The sequence below is a fragment of the Mesoplodon mirus genome (genome assembly GCF_964341445.2).
Source record: "Mesoplodon mirus genome assembly, chromosome: 15".
Lineage (NCBI taxonomy): Eukaryota > Metazoa > Chordata > Mammalia > Artiodactyla > Ziphiidae > Mesoplodon > Mesoplodon mirus.
In genome coordinates, this window is record NC_138991.1 from 52,380,771 (window position 1) to 52,398,841 (window position 18,071).

Genomic DNA, 18,071 nt, shown 5'->3' on the forward strand with positions numbered 1-18,071 from the left:
ACACAATGTACTTTTATCACCACTGACTTTGGATACAGATACAGGAAACAGAGAAACAACCAGATATGCAATATACAATAATCATGTATAAAAGAAATAAAATATAGAATTAGAAAAAATGAGAAAGTGATCAAAGACTATCAAAAGTGACAAGGTATAGTTGAAAAGGAACCAAACAAAAACTTTATAAATAGATAATTGTTGAAAGCAAAGAGAATTAAAACTTGAAGATGTACCTGAAGAAATTATCCAGAGTGCAACACAAATAAACAAGGAGATAAAAACTCTTAAAGAGAGTAAGAGGAGGAGGGCCTTCAAGATGGCGGAGGAGTAGGATGTGGAGATCACCTTCCTCCCCACAAATACATCAAAAATACATCTCCATGTGGAACAACTCCTACAGAACACCTACTGAACGCTGGCAGAAGACCTCAGAATTCCCAAAAGGCAAGAAACTCCCCACGTACCTGGGTAGGGCAAAAGGAAAAGGAAAAAATACAGACAAAAAAATAGGGAAGGGACCTGCACCAGTGGGAGGGAGCTGTGAAGGAGGAAAAGTTTCCACACACTAGGAAGGCCCTTCACTGGCAGCAACGGCGAGGCGGGGTGGGGAGCAGGGGTGAAGCTTCGGAGCCACGGAGGAGAGCACAGCAACAGCGGTGCAGAGGGCAAAGCAGAGAGATTCCCGCACAGAGGATCAGTGCCGACCAGCACTCACTAGCCCCCAGAGGCTTGACTGCTCACCCACCGGGGTGGGTTGGAGCTGGGAGCTGAGGCTCAGGCTTCGGAGATCAGATCCCACGGAGAGGTCTGGGGTTGGCTGCGTGAACACAGCCTGAAGGGGCTAGTGCACCACAGCTAGCTGGGAGGGAGTCCAGGAAAAAGTCTGGAACTGCCTAAGAGGCACAAGAAGATTGCTTCAGGGTGCGTGAGGAGAGGGGATTCAGAGCACCACAGAAACGAGCTCCAGAGATGGGCACGAGCTGTGGCTATCAGTGCAGACACCAGACACAGGCATGAAATGCTAATGCTGCTGCTGCAGCCACCAAGAATCCTGTATGCAAGCAAAGGTCACTATCCACATATCCCTTTCCGGAAGCCTGTGCAACCCACCACTGCCACGGTCCCGTGATCCAGGGACAACTTCCCCAGGAGAACACACGGTGCACCTCAGGCTACTGCAAAGTCATGCTGGCCTCTGCCACCACAGGCTCACCCCTGTACCCCCACCTCCACCTGGCCTGAGTGAGCCAGAGCCCCCAAATCAGCCACTCCTTTAACCCCCTCCTGTCTGGGCAAAGAACAGATATCCTCAGGAGACCTACACGCAGAGGTGGGGCCAAATACAAAGCTGAATGCCAGGAGCTGTGCGAACAAAGAAGAGAAAGGGAAATCTCTCCATGCAGCCTAAGGAGCAGCTGATTAAATTTCCACAATCAACATGATGTACCCTGCATCTGTGGAATACCTGAATAGAAAACGAATCATCCCAAAATTCAGGTGGTGGACTTTGGGAGCAACTGTAGACTTGGGGTTTGCTGTATGCGACTGATATGTTTCCGATTTATATGTTTATCTTAGTTTAGTTTTTAGCGCTTTTTATCATTGATTGCTGGATTTGTTTATCAGTTTGGTTGCTCTCTTTTTTATTTATTTTATTATTTTAATTTCATTATTTTAATAATATTTGTTTAATTTTTCATTTTAATAACTTTATTTTTTCTTTCTTTCTTTCTTTTTTTCCTCCCTTTTCTTCTGAGCAATGTGGCTGAAAGGGTCTTGGTGCTCCAGCTGGGTGTCAGGCCTGAGCCTCTGTGGTAAGAGAGCCAAATTCAGGTCATTGGACCACCAGAGACCTCCCGGCCCCACGTAACATCAATCAGCAAGAGCTCACCCAGAGATCTCTGTCTGAATGCTAAGGCCCAGCTCCACTCTACGATCAGCAAGCTACAGTGCTGGACACCCCATGCCAAACAACTAGCAAGACAGGAACACAACTCCACCCATTAGCAGAGAGGCTGCCTAAAACCATACTAAATTTACAGACACCACAAAACACAGCACCGGAAGTGGCCTTGCCCACCAGAAAGACAAGATCCAGCCTCAACCAACAGAACACAGTCACCAGTCCCCTCCACCAGGAAGCCTACAACACCTACTGACCAACCTTACCCACTGGGGGCAGACACCGAAAACAACTGGAACTATGAACCTGCAGCCTGGAAAAAGGAGACCCCAAACACAGTAAGTTAAGCAAAATGGGAAGACAGAGAAATACACAGCAGATGAAGGAGCAAAGTAAAAACCCACCAGACCAAACAAATGAAGAGGAAATACGCAGTCTACCTGAAAAAGAATTCAGGGTAATGACAGTAAAAATTATCCAAAATCTTGGAAGTAGATTGGAGAAAATACAAGAAACATTTAACAAGGATCTAGAAGAACTAAAGAACAAAGAAACAATCATGAACAACACAATAAATGAAATAAAAAATTCTCTAGAAGGAATCAATAGCAGAATAACTGAGGCAGAAGAACGGATAAGTGACCTGGAAGAGAAAAAACTGAAAGTAACCACCACAGAACAGAATAAAGAAAAAAGAATGAAAAGAATTGAGGACAGTCTCAGAGACCTCTGGGTCAACATTAAATACACCAACATTCGAATTATAGGGGTCTCAGAAAAAGAAGAGAAAAAGAAATTGTCTGAGAAAATATTTGAAGAGATTAAAGATGAAAACTTCCCTAATATAGGAAAGGAAATAGTCAATCAAATCCAGAAAGTGCAGAGAGTCCGATACAGGATACATCCAAGGAGAAACACGCCAAGACACATATTAATCAAGCTATCAAAAATTAAATACAGAGAAAAAATATTAAAAGCAGCAACTGAAAAACAACAAATAATACACAAGGGAATCCCCATAAGGGTAACAGCTGATCTTTCAGCAGAAACTCTGCAAGCCAGAAGGGAGGGCAGAACATATTTAAAGGGATGAAAGGGAAAAACCTACAGCCTAGATTACTCTACCCAGCAAGGATCTCATTCAGATTTGATGGAGAAATTAAAACCTTTGCAGACAAGCAAAAGCGAAGAGAATTCAGCACCACCAAACCAGCTTTACAACAAATGTTAAAGGAACTTCTCTAGGCAGGAAACACAAGAGAAGGAAAAGACGTAACAACAATGAAACAAATAAGAAAATGCTAATAGGAACATACATATTGATAATTACCTTAAATGTAAATGGATTAAATGCTACAAACAAAAGACACAGACTGGCTGAATGGATACAAAAACAAGACCGGCATATATGCTGTCTATAAGAGACCCACTTCAGACCTAGGGACACAAACAGACTGAAAGTGAGGGGATGGAAAAAGATAGTCCATGCAAATGGAAATCAAAAGAAAGCTGGAATAGGAATTCTCATATCAGACAAAATAGACTTTAAAATAAACTCTATTACAAGAGACAAAGAAGGACACTACATAATGATCAAGGGATCAATCCAAGAAGAAGTTATAACAATTGTAAATATTTATGCACTCAACATAGGAGCACCTCAATGCATAAGGCAAATGCTAACAGCCATAAAAGGGGAAATCAACAGTAACACAATCATAGTAGGGAACTTTAACACCGCATTTTCACCAATGGACAGGTCATCCAAAATGAAAATAAATAAGGAGACACAAGCTTTAAATGATACATTAAACAAGATGGACTTCATTGATATTTATAGGATATTCCATCCAAAAATAACAGAACACACTTTCTTCTCAAGTGCTCATGGAACATTCTCCAGGATAGATCATATCTTGGGTCACAAATCAAGCCTTGGTAAATTTAAGACAATTGAAATCGTATCAAGTATCTTTTCCAACCACAATGCTATGAGACTAGATATCAATTAGAGGAAAAAATCTGGAAAAAATACAATCACATGGAGGCTAAACAATATACTACTAAATAACCAAGAGATCACTGAAGAAATCAAAGAGGAAATCAAAAAATACTTAGAAACAGGGACAATGAAAACACGATGGCCCAAAACCTATGGGATGCAGCAAAAGCAGTTCTAAGAGAGAAGTTTATAGCAATACAATCCTACCTCAAGAAACAAGAAACACCTCAAGTAAACAACCTAACCTTACACCTAAAGCAATTAGAGAAAGAAGAACGAAAATACCCCAAAGTTAGCAGAAGGAAAGAAATCATAAAGGTCAGATCAGAAATAAATGAAAAAGAAATGACGGAAACAACAGCAAAGACCAACAAAACTAAAAGCTGAATCCTTCAGAAGATTAATAATTGATAAACCATTAGCCAGACTCATCAAGGAAAAAAGGGAAAAGACACAAATCAACAGATTTAGAAATGAAAAAGGAGAAGTGACAACTGACACTGCAAAAATACAAAGGATCACGAGAGATTACTACAAGCAACTATATGTCAATAAAATGGACAACTTGGAAGTAATGGACAAATTCTTAGAAAAGCACAACCTCCCAAGACTGAACCAGGAAGAAATACAAAATATAAACAGACCAATCACAAGCACTGAAATTGAAACTGTGATTAATAATCTTCCAACAAACAAAAGCCCAGGACCAGACGGATTCACAGGCGAATTCTATCAAACAATTAGAGAAGAGCTACCACCTATCCTTCTCAAATTCTTCCAAAATATAGCAGAGGGGGGAACATTCCCAAACTCATTCTATGGGGCCACCATCACGCTGATACTGAAACCAGACAGAGAGTCATAAAAGAAGAAAACTATAAGCCAATATCACTGATGAACACAGATGCAAAAATCCTCAACAAAATACTAGCAAACAGAATCCAACAGCACATTAAAAGGATCATACACCATTATCAAGTGAGGTTTATCCCAGGAATGCAAGGATTCCTCAGTATATGCAAATCAATCAATGTGATACACCATATTAACAAACTGAAAGATAAAAACTATATGATACTCTCAATAGATGCAGAAAAAGATTCCAGCACAGTTCAACACCCATTTACGATAAAAACTCTCCAGAAAGTAGGCATAGAGGGAACTTCCCTCAACATAATAAAGGTCATGTATGACAAATCCACAGCCAACATCGTTCTCAATGGTGAAAAACTGAAACCATTTCCTCTAAGATCAGGAACAAGACAAGGTTGTCCACTCTCACCACTATTATTCAACATAGTTTTGGAAGTTTTAGCCACAGCAATCAGAGAAGAAAAAGAAATAAAACGAATCCAAATTGGAAAAGAATAAGTAAAGCTGTCACTGTTTGCAGATGACATGATACTATACATAGAGAATCCTAAAGATGCTACCAGAAAACTACTAGAGCTAATCAATGAATTTGGTAAGGTAGCAGGATACAAAATTAATGCACAGAAATCTCTTGCATTCCTATACACTAATGATGAAAAATCTGAAAGTGAAATTAAGAAAACACTCCCATTTACCATTGCAACAAAAGAATAAAATACCTAGGAACACACCTACCTAAGGAAACAAAAGACCTGTGTGCAGAAAACTATAAGACACTGATGAAAGAAATTAAAGATGATACAAACAGATGGAGAGATATGCCATGTTCTTGGATTGGAAGAATCAACATTGTGGAAATGACTGTACTACCCAAAGCAATCTACAGATTCAATGCAATCCCTATCAAACTACCACTGGCATTTTTCACAGAACCAGAACAAAAAATTTCACAATTTATATGGAAACACAAAAGACCCCAAATAGCCAAAGCAATCTTGAGAAAGAAAAACGGAGCTGGAGCAATCAGGCTCCAGGACTTCAGACTATACTACAAAGCTATAGTAATCAAGACACTATGGTACTGGCACAAAAACAGAAATATAGATCAATGGAACAGGATAGAAAGCCCAGAGATAAACCCACACACATAAGGTCACCTTATTTTTGATAAAGGAGGCAAGAATGTACAATGGAGAAAAGACAGCCTATTCAATAAGTGCTGCTGGGAAAATTGGACAGCTACATGTAAAAGAATGAAATTAGAATGCTCCCTAACACCATACACAAAAATAAACTCAAAATGGATTAAAGACCTAAATGTAAGGCCAGACACTATAAAACTCTTTAGAGGAAAACATAGGCAGAACATTCTATGACATAAATCACAGCAAGATTCTGTGTGACCCACCTTCTAGACAAATTGAAATAAAAACAAAAATAAACAAATGAGACCTAATGAAACTTAAAAGCTTTTGCACAGCAGAGGTAACGATAAACAGATGAAAAGACAACCCTCAGAATCGTAGAAAATATTTGCAAATGAACCAACTGACAAAGGATTAATCTCTAAAATTTACAAGCAGCTCATGCAGTTCAATATCAAAAAAACAAACAATCCAATCCAAAAATGGGCAGAAGACCTAAATAGACATTTCTCCAAAGAAGATATACAGATTGCCAACAAACACATGAAAGGATGCTCAACATCACTAAGCATTAGAGAAATGCAAATCAAAACTACAATGAGGTATCACCTCACACCAGTCAGAATGGTCATCATCAAAAAATCTACAAACAATAAATGCTGCAGAGGGTGTGGAGAAAAGGGAACCCTCTTGCACTGTTGGTGGGAATGTAAATTGATACAGCCACTATGGAGAATGGTATGGAGGTTCCTTAAAAAACTAAAAGTAGAACTACCATACAACCCAGCAATCCCACTTCTGGGCGTATACCCTGAGACAACCATCATTCAAAAAGAGTCATGTACCACAATGTTCATTGTACCTCTATTTACAATAGCCAGGACATGGAAGCAACCTAAGTGTCCATCAACAGACGAATGGATAAAGAAGTTGTGGCACATATATACAACAGACTATTACTCAGCCATAAAAATAAACAAAATTGAGTTATTTGTAGTGAGGCGGATGGATCTAGAGACTGTCATACAGAGTGATGTAAGTCAGAAGGAGAAAAACAAATACCGTATACTAACACTAGCCCTGATACTATTTTTATAAAGTTCAAAAGCAAGCAGGCTTCTCTGGTGGCACAGTGATTGAGAGTCTGCCTGCCGATGCAGGGGACACGGGTTTGTGCCCCGGTCTGGGAGGATCCCACATGCCGCGGAGCAGCTGGGCCCGTGAGCCATGGCCGCTGAGCCTGCGCGTCCGGAGCCTGTGCTCCACAACGGGAGAGGCCCGTGTACCGCATAAAAAAAAAAAAAAAAAAAAAAGAAGCAAGCAAAATCTAATAAATATAGTAAATAACACATTTGTGATAAATGTGTTATCACAAAGGAAGGGAATGATAAACACAAAAGTAGGATAGTGGACTTCTGTATATGACTGGAATGGGGGTGAGAGGAAATTAATATCCAAAAGACCCAGGAGTATTGATAATTTTAGTAAGTTAGGCAGTGATTTCATGGGTTCTCATTTTATTAATATGCTTTATAGTTTTCATACTTTATGTTTTGTTTGTTTCAAATATTGCATTAAAAATATCTAAAAATAGGGCTTCCCTGGTGGCGCAGTGGTTGGGAGTCCGCCTGCCGATGCAGGGGACGCGGGTTCGTGCCCTGGTCCGGGAGGATCCCACGTGCCGTGGAGCGGCTGGGCCCGTGAGCCATGGCTGCTGGGCCTGTGCTTCCGGAGCCTGTGCTCCGCAGCGGGAGGGGCCGCAGCGGTGAGAGGCCTGCGTACAGCAAAAAAAAAAAAAAAAAAAAAAAAAATCTAAAAATAAAATGAGTGAAACAATAGGAGGATAAGTTTCCTGAGGACAAGAACAAAGCTTTTCTGTATCCCGTTTGTTGTGCACCCAGCAGGCCCTCAACAAATACCTGCTTACATTACATCCAGAGAATATTTTCTCCTTAGTGAATTATGAAAGAATGAGGAAAGCCAAGACTTCTTAGAAGCAAATGGCAGTGGAGCAGAAGGGAATCTAAACTGTGTGATACATATTATATATATTATAGTATATAATATAGTATAATAGGCACGATACAGGAAATATTAACAGAAAAATACATCAGTTTTTCAGCCCTGAATTACACTGTGGCTTTGGGCAGGAAGCATGCCTGTAGCTACCTTGGGCTTCAGGTTGTTCAATCATGGTGGATGATCCCATAAGGAACTAAACAAGATCAGTGGAATTCATTCATTCCCCTGGAGCCCTGGGAACTCTTTCATTTCCCCCAGCCCTGACTGCTTCCTCCCATTACAAGAGGAAGCAGTGGATCCATACTACACAAACTAACAATGAGGTGGAAGAGAGACCCAAGACCACAAAGTTAGCATCCCAGGTCTAGACGCAATAGTTAGAAGGTAAGCATCTCTCACGCAGTCCAAAAAGAACAGCAGGGTGGCTGGGGGGCCTGGGGGTGGGGAGCACACTTAAGAATGAAATCCTGCATCTGCAGCAGCATGTGTCTGGGGACAGGTTAATTTCCCTGTGCATCTCATTAGAAAAATGGGAATGGTCATGTGTAATTCAAGGATTATTGAAAAAATATCTGCTTGTACCACGTCTAACACCTTGTAGGTGGCCCCTAAAAACCAGTTTACTTTCCTTAGTAAGTTCCCTACACATCTTCATCTCTGACTCCAACTTTAAATAAAGAAGAGAGCTCAATCATGAGTGACAGAGAAAAAAATGCCATTTAAAACTACTACTGACTGCACTGCTTCTGCCCCTAAGGGAGAGACACTATTTCTCTCCAGATGAAATATATTTTCTTTAGCAAAATACTTGGTAGGCAGCTTTGGTTATGAAATGTGAGGCTCCCCCAACAGGGCACAGTTTAGAAGAAGACAGTGAAAACAAGGAGGTAGCTAAATAGCTCTGCATGACAAAAATGAACAGAAAAGCTGGGGTTGGCCAGCATGCTGAGAAGTGGGGTGACAGGAGAAAACACATTGCAACAGCAACCCCCATCTCTACCTGACAATCCATCCCATCCTCTTCCCCTGCTTTATTTCTTTCATTAGAAATTATCAGCATCTTCTAAGTATAGAAGTATTCTACTTTTTATGTGTTTATTGTCTGCCTTCCCCCACTAGAATAGAAACTCCCTGAGGGTAGAATTTTTGTCCTTTTTATTCACTGCTGTTTCCCGAGAGCCTGGGAAATAAGATTTTTCTTCAATAAATAATTAAGAGGGGACTTCTGAGGAATTTTGAAGCAGAACTGCCACAGCTGATCTGCAGATCAATGGAAATAAATGCTATTGCTTTACATTTGAGTTTTGGGGTTGTTTGTTGTGCAGCATTATAGTAGCAAGAGTTGACTGATACAAATAACAATACCGGTTAGGTTCAAATATGATAAAAATAATATCAAAGTTGTGTGGTTGACTGAGGATTTGGATTCAGACTAACCTGGGGTTAATTCTGTCCCAGCATCTCTGAGCCTTCATTTCCTCCTCTGTAAGGAGTAGATCCTCTATAAGAAGGAATTAAATGATACCTTACTCACAGGTAACTCTTAGGATCAAATTGCCACTTTTTCTCATAATAAGCACTCAATAAATGGTAGCCATCATTAATATCTGCTCAAATAATTGTGATGCTTGATGGATTCATTTAGTCTCCATGTAAGATCAGTCCCACTAAAAAATGAACATAAGATTTTGATCTTGTACATATTTGAAATTAAAGATGGGGAATCCATGATAATATTTTTGCCCAATAATGTAGCAAAATAAAATTAATTATAATTCTCAAAGCTTATTAAGCCAAATGGTTATTCTCATTCACCAAAAATTGGTGTGGCTTCCCTTTTTTTTTAAAATTATAAGACCACATTTCATTAAGAACCATGAAAATCTGTAGATATTTTAATCCAGTATCCACCTTCTAGAATCTATGCTAAGAAAATTATCATAAATATTTTAAAACAGTTTATGAATACATATCTTTAATGAAGTATAATTGGTTGGCATTTTATTTCCAATTCATAAATAGAAAGTCACCACAGAATGCCAGTCTCACCCAAATAACAAAAAGCCAGATAAGCTATAAAATCAGTTTTTAAAACCTCTTCAGTGAGCTAAGAACACAGATAAACCCAAATGAACTAAATTCCAGAAAGTGAGTATTATTTTAGAAGAGAGATTTACCACTGATCTTATCCCTGGCAGAACTACAGGAGGAAGAATGGCAATAGAATAAGTAAGGAGAAAACAGCCAAACTCCTACCAAACTAGTAATAGCCATTTGTAGGCTGGCATGACATTAGAATCCCAAGAAGCCCCAGTCACAGAGCAAGTCTCCACCCATCTTTTGAACACTTTCTCACAGGTCTTCACCAATACTCAGGGATAGTAGACAAAACTAGGGGTGAGAAAAGAAGTGACAGAGTGTCCCCTGAAACATGTGGAACCTCCACATTAAGTGCAAGACAGCTGTTCCCTGAAATGGGAGGAGAGATTTAGGCAGGGCAGAAGAACAAAGATGAATCCACCAGAAGCATTCTGGACAGGCAGGGCAGCAGAGATGCTCCAACAAGGCCTGAAGGAAGGGCAAGAGAACTAAGACAAGCCTCCTTCAAAGCATTCTGGACTTCACAAGGGGTGGAAATGTTCCCTTCAGAACACTCAGGGGCACAGCATCAAGGCTAAAATAGATTTTACAAAGTTCAGAAAGCAGGGACAGTGGGATTGGAGAACAAAGAGAGCTCTCCAATGGCCCAAAACGCAGGGACCCAAGCTTTACAACATGAGAAGTTTCTCTAGTCCCTAAAACTGGTGATTCAGCTTGAGTTCACAGGCAGTTTCCTGGCATCTCATCAGTGCCCAGATCTCAGGACCTGCTAGAGAAAAAGTTCTGATCTCACCATCAAAATATTGAAACCAGTGGTAAGCTGAATAAAAGTAAAGCTGCAACAAAGTCCAGACTGAGCTCTACTACAGACCAGATGGACTCAGCTCCCACTCTAATGGTCTGACATAAGAAAACACATACTCTGGGACAAACACACGCTCTGGGACTTCCCTGGCGGTCCAGTGTTTAAGGCTCCATGCTTCCACTGCAGAGGGCATGGGTTTGATACCTGGTCGAGGAACTAAGAACCCATATGCCACGTGCCATGGCCAAAAAAAATTAAAAATATAAATAAATAAATTAATTAAAAATATGTTTTAAAAAGGATTGCTCTTTTCTAGAAGAAAGTATTTTTTACTTGAGTTTCTACTGCTCTTTTATACAAAATACCCAGCATACAATCAAACATTAAAAGGTACATTAATAATTGAAAAAAATATGTGAAATAATCAATAGAAACAGACCCAGAAATGATCCAGATATTGAAGTTATTAGCAGAGACTTTATAAAACTATGATAAAAATGCTTTTAAAAAGCTAATGGAGGGCTTCCCTGGTGGCACAGTGGTTGAGAGTCCACCTGCCAATGCAAGGGACACGGGTTCGTGCCCCAGTCCGGGAAGATCCCACATGCCGCGGAGCAGCTGGGCGTGTGAGCCATGGCCACTGAGCCTGTGCGTCCGGAGCCTGTGCTCCACAACGGGAGAGGCCACAGCAGTGAGAGGCCTGCGTACCGCAAAAAAAAAAAAAAAGGCTAATGGAAATGGTGGAAATGGTAGACAATATGCAGAAAGAGATGGGAAATTCCAGCAGAGATACGTTCCTCAGAAAATGTTAGAAATGTTAGGTGGAATCTAAATGGAATAATTAGAAATTTAAAAATATAGCGTTAGAAATGCATAATTTGTTAAATGTTATTCATTGTTAAACTATTTTTTTCTAGCAAACAAACAAAAACAGAGGAAAATATCAGTGAACTAAAGAAAAGATCAATAGATTACCCAAACTGAATCACAAAGAGAAAAGATAATGAAAAAATCAGAACAGAATATTCAACATCTATGGGAAAATATCAATGAGTATAACTTGGTATTAAGTGATGTGAAGAAGTCCCAGATAGAGAAGAGAAAAATAATGGAACGGATGATATATTTGAAGTGATAATAAATAGCTGAAAGCATTTCAAAATGGATGAAAGACATAAATCCACAGATCCAACAAACTCAGTAAATATCAAGCAAGATAAATATAAAGAAAATTACACCAAACGCATTATAGTTAAAATTATGAAAACCAATGATAAAGAGCAAAATGAAACATTACATAAAGGAGGAGAAAATAAATGATGGCTGACTTCTTATCATAAGCTAGAATACAGAAGCCAGAAAACAATTAAATGATGTCTTTAAAATACTAAAAGAAAAAAATGGAAGCAGAGAATTCTATATCTAACAAAAATATCCTTCAAAACAGATGAAATAAATATATCCTCAGAGAGCTAAAACCTGAGAAACTTGATGAAAGAGGTTCTTCAGGCTGAAGGGAAATTACACCAAACGGAATCCCAGATCTCAAGAAAGAATAAAGAGCATCAGAAAGGGTAAATATTTGTGTAAATGGAAAAGACCTTTTCTGAACATTTATTTTTATATCTATATTTTCTCAAATTTTTAAAATGACTACTGACTGTATAGATCAAAAACAACTAAAATGTATTATGGGATTTATAGCTATTTATAGCTATAAAATAGGAGATAACAAGAGCCCAAAGAGCAGAACTGGACATAATATAATCATACAATAGTATGATTTTAGTATGGCTTCACTGTTTATGAAGTAGTTAAATATTATTTGATGGCGTACTGTGAAGATGTACATTGTAATCTCTACAGCAACTTAAAAGGTTACAAGAAGAGGTATAACCTAACCATCCACACAGGAAATAAAATGTAATATTAAAAAATATAAAATTTGGGCTTCCCTGGTGGCGCAGTGGTTGGGAGTCCGCCTGCCGATGCAGGGGACGCAGGTTCGTGCCCCGGTCTGGGAAGATCCCACATGCCGCGGAGCGGCTGGGCCCGTGAGCCATGGCCGGTGAGCCTGTGCGTCCGGAGCCTGTGCTCCGCAACGGGAGAGGCTACAGCAGTAGGAAGGCCCAAGTAATGCCAAAAAAATAAATAAATAAAATTTTCCCAAAAGAAGACAAGTATGAACAAAGGAGTCAAGAACAAATAAAATAAATATAAAACAAATACCAAGAAGGGAGACGCAAACTAACCATTTCACTAATAGCATTAAATGTACATGGACTAAACACTGTAATCAAAAGGCAGAGATTGTCAAATGGGATATAAAAAGCAAGATGCAATATACTGCTTTCAAGAAACAAAATTTTATTATACAGATGCAGACAGGTAGAAAGTATTGATAAAAGGATGAAAAAATATACCATGAAAACACTAAAATTAAGAAATATCATATGACTATGTTAATATCAGACAAAGTAGCCTTTAAGACAAAGGGTATTACTGGAGATTCAGAAGGACATCTCAAAATGATAAAAGGATCAATTCATCAAGAAGACAAAACAAAGACAAATATATATATGCATCTAACAACAGAGTTCTAAAACTCATGAAGAAAAAAAATGACAGAATTGAAAGGCAAAATAAGCAAATCCACAATCATAGTTGAAGAATGTACACCTTCTGTCAGTAATTGATAGAACAAGCAGAAAAAATACTCAGTAAAGATAATGAAAATTTGAACAACTCTATCAACCAAACTGACACAGTATTATAGGATATTGCAGAGAACACATTCTTCTCAGGTGCACATGTAACATTCAGCAAAATGATCATATTCTGAGTCATATAAAAAGTTTTAATTAGTATCAAAGAATGAAATCATACAGAGGACACAATAGAATGAAAGTAGAAATCATTAACAGTGAGATATCTAGAAATCTCCAAAGTACTGGGAAATAAAACAACGCTTTCCTAAATAACCCCTTCAGAACACTTAAAGAAGAAATGAATTAAAGAAGAAATCACAAAGGAAATTAGAAAATATTTTGAATTGAATAATAATGAAAACATATCAAAATTTCTGGGGTAAAGCTAAATCAGTGCTTAAAGGGAAATTTATGGCTTTAAATACTTATTTAAAGAAATATGGGGCTTCCCTGGTGGCACAGTGGTTGAGAGTCCGCTTGCCAATGCAGGGGACACGGGTTCGTGCCCCGGTCCGGGAGGATGCCACATGCCGTGGAGCGGCTGGGCCCGTGAGCCATGGCCACTGAGCCTGTGCGTCCAGAGCCTGTGCTCCGCAACGGGAGAGGCCACAACAGTGAGAGGCCCGCGTACCTCAAAATAAAAAAAATAAAAAAAAAAAAAAAAGAAAGAAATATGGACTGGTGGTTGCCAAGGGGCAGAGGGCTGGGAGAGGGATGAAGTTGGAGGTTGGGGTGAGCAGATGTAAAGTTTTATATATAGAATGGATAAACAACAAGGTGCACAGAGAACTATATTCAATATCCCATGATAAACCATAATGGAAAAGAACATTTAAAAAAACAATGTGCAGGGCTTCCCTGGTGGCGCAGTGGTTGAGAATCTGCCTGCCAATGCAGGGGACACGGGTTCGAGCCCTGGTCTGGGAAGATCCCACATGCCGCGGAGCGACTGGGCCCGTGAGCCACAACTACCGAGCCTGCACGTCTGGGGCCTGTGCTCCACAACAAGAGAGGCCGCAATAGTGAGAGGCCCGCGCACTGCAATGAAGAGTGGCCCCCGCTTGCCGCAACTAGAGAAAGCCCTCGCACAGAAACGAAGACCCAACACAGCTAAAAATAAATAAATAAAAATAAATTTATAAAAAAAACCAAAACAATGTGTGTATATATATATATATATATATACACATAACTGAATCACTTTGCTGTACAGCAATAATTAACACAACATTATAAATCAACTACACTTCAATTTTAAAAAGTTAAATAAAGAAGTGTGAAAGAAAAGTATGAAATTGATTATCTACTCTTCCATCTTAAGTAGAAGAACCTAAAGTAAATAGAAGAAAATACTAAAAGTAAAGTGTAAATACAAAGTCTCAACAATAATCAAGGAAAAAAGAGAGAAAACAAATTATCAACATCAAGAATGAAAACAGAACATCACTACAGGTCCTACAGATATTTAAAAACATAAATATTAAAAGAATATTATGAAAATAATACAAAAATTAATATCAATTAAATGAAACTACGAATTACCAACCCTGAAGACAAAGAAAATAACCCTCTATTGAAGAAACTGAATTTGTAACAAAAACCTTTCCACAAAAACAAAAACAAACTTCAAGTACATATGGTTCACTAGTGAACTCTACAAAGTATTTAAGGGAGAAATAACATCAATTCTGCACAGACTCGGAAAATGAAGGAGGAAGTACCACCTCTCAACTTAATCTACAAGGCCAGCATAACTCTGATACCAAAGTCTGACAAAGATATTACAAGAAAAAAATAAATAAATAACAGGCCAATATCTCTCATGGACATAGACAAAAAATTTTAAACAAAATATTAACAACATACAGAAAGGATAATACCTCATGACCAAGCAGGTTTTATTCCAAGAAAGCAAGGGTAGTTTAACATGAAAATCAAAGTAATTCCTCACACTAACAGAATAAAAGAGAAATTATTTGATTATCTCAAAATATGCAGAAAAAGCATTTGACAAAAATCATGAAAACTTTTATGACGAAAACACTTAGTAACTAGGAATAGACAGCAATGTCTTCAATATGATAAATTACACCTATTAGTGTAACTAAAAAAGTACAGTTTATATAATAATTAATGGAAAACATTAAAACTTTTTCTCCTAAAATCAGAAACAAGGCAAGGATGACCACTCTCGACACTGTTTGATGTTCACTAAATATTTCAGTATTTATGTTAAATATTTACTAAAGTTCCTAGCCAGGACATAAGGCAAGTAAAATAAATAAGTAAATAAATAAATAAAAGGCATGAAGTTTGAAAAGAAGTAAACTATTGTTGTTTACATAAATATTTCCTTAAAACATGGAAGCAAAACTAATGCCCCCAAATAGTGGATCCTTTGAATAAATTTTGGTGAATATAGTCAATAGACTATTTTATAGTCATTTGGAATGATATTCTATAAAGAGTGCTAATAAAATGAGAAAATGTTTGTTATAACCAGCTGTGAAAGACATTCTAGGGGAATTCTGGGGAAATATGGACTCATAATTAGATGCTTTTAAGGAATTATGTTTAACTTTGTTAGAAGTGATGGTGATATGTGGTTATGTGGAAATTTACATTTTAGAAAATGCATTCTGGGCTTCCCTGGTGGCACAGTGGTTAAGAGTCCACCTGCCAATGCAGGGGACACAGGTTCAAGCCCTGGTCTGGGAAGATCCCACATGCCGTGCAGCAACTAAGCCCATGTGCCACAACTACTGAGCCTGCACTCTAGAGCCCACAAGCCACAACTACTGATCCTGCATGCCACAACTACTGAAGCCCACGCGCCTAGAGCCCATGCTCTGCAAAAAGAGAAGCCACCGCGATGAGAAGCCTGCACACCGCAACGAAGAATAGCCCCTGCTCGCCACAACTGGAGAAAGCTCACGCACAGGAACAAAGACCCAACGCAGCCAAAAATAAATAAATAAAATAAATTTATAAAAAAGAAAATGCATTCTCAGTAATTTAGGGCAAAGTTCTTCAACCTCAGCACTAACTGCGGAAAAGACGGTTCTCTGTTGGGGCGCGGGTGGGGGGACTGTCCTGTGCATTGTAGGATGTTCAGGGGTAAGCCTGGGCTCTACCCATTACATGAGCATTCCCCTTGTGACAACCAAAAATATCTCCAGATGTTGCCAAATATCCCCTGAGGGGGTCAAAACTGCTCTCAGTTGAGAACCACTAATTTAAGGTTCAATAGCATGAAGTGTGTTATTTAATTTAAAACATTTTAGAAAAAAACACACACAAATAAACAAAAGAAATATAGCAAATATTTAGTGCTAATTTGAAATGATGAATATGTGGTGGTTTATTATACTATTCTATTCTTCTTTTCTATGTGTTTGAAAGTTTCATAATAGAAGTCAAAATAACTGTAACATGCCATACGTGGAAAACGCAATACTCACTACATATGTGCACTAGGATTATAAATATGTAAAACTATGTATAGAAAAATACTCAAAGAAATGTATCAAAGAGTTTGTGGATGAGTTAGAGTGTGGCTCATGTTTGATTTCCTTCCCAGTTTTTAAAATAATCTGTAATTATATGCTTTTAGACTGAAAAAAACTGACAAATCTAAGAGTGTTGAAATGCAATATTATTAATCATTCACGGTCTAATATTAGAAGAGAATTAGCAGTAAGCACAACAGGGACGGAAAACTTTCAGATTTGGAATCTCTCCTCCCTCACTGCAAAAAAAGGCATCTTAAAGGCAGAATGGCTCTGAATGGGCTTACATCTGCATAATGACTTTCCTTTGTTCTTTCCTTCCCGGCTAATTGAGTAACTTGTTAAACAAACATGCCTTCAGACGCACACCAGATTAGAGCCCTTTGTAAATAAAATTATAGCTGGGAATATGCTTCCCCTAACTGGTAAATAAATTTAGGAATTTAGAGATTTGGCATTGCATGCCAATATGTCTAAGTAAATCTCAAATTCGTCCACGCTTATGAATAAATGCCAAGGATCGTCAAATGCCAAGAGCTCTCAAGGCAAAACGAGCCCACCTCACTCTCTGAATCAGAGACCCCCTCCAATCAAAATGCCCCACCTGAAAAGCAGTCCCTTTCTCTCCTACCACATTATGTATAAATGGGTGGTCATTGATGTCATGCTTGGTGGGATAGCTGCATGGTTTCTATGGCAACAAGAATAAAATCTCTTAGGATTCTGTGGCAAAGAGTCTTTTTCTTGAGTCCATGCATTTATCCATGCCTCCATTTAGCATGAGTGCTTCCTATGGTGCCAGGCATTTTTTAATCACTGGCGTTACAATAGAGAACAAAACAAAAATCCCTGTCCTCAGAGAGCTTCCTCTTTAGTGTCTTCTTATTTCAATTTTCCCAAGATCCTAGGAAAACACACAACTTTCAGGGGATGAAACTTGGGGGTATCTTTCATCAAGAGTGAAGTTGTTTGGGCAGTGTATTCATTCTTCGCATAAGGAT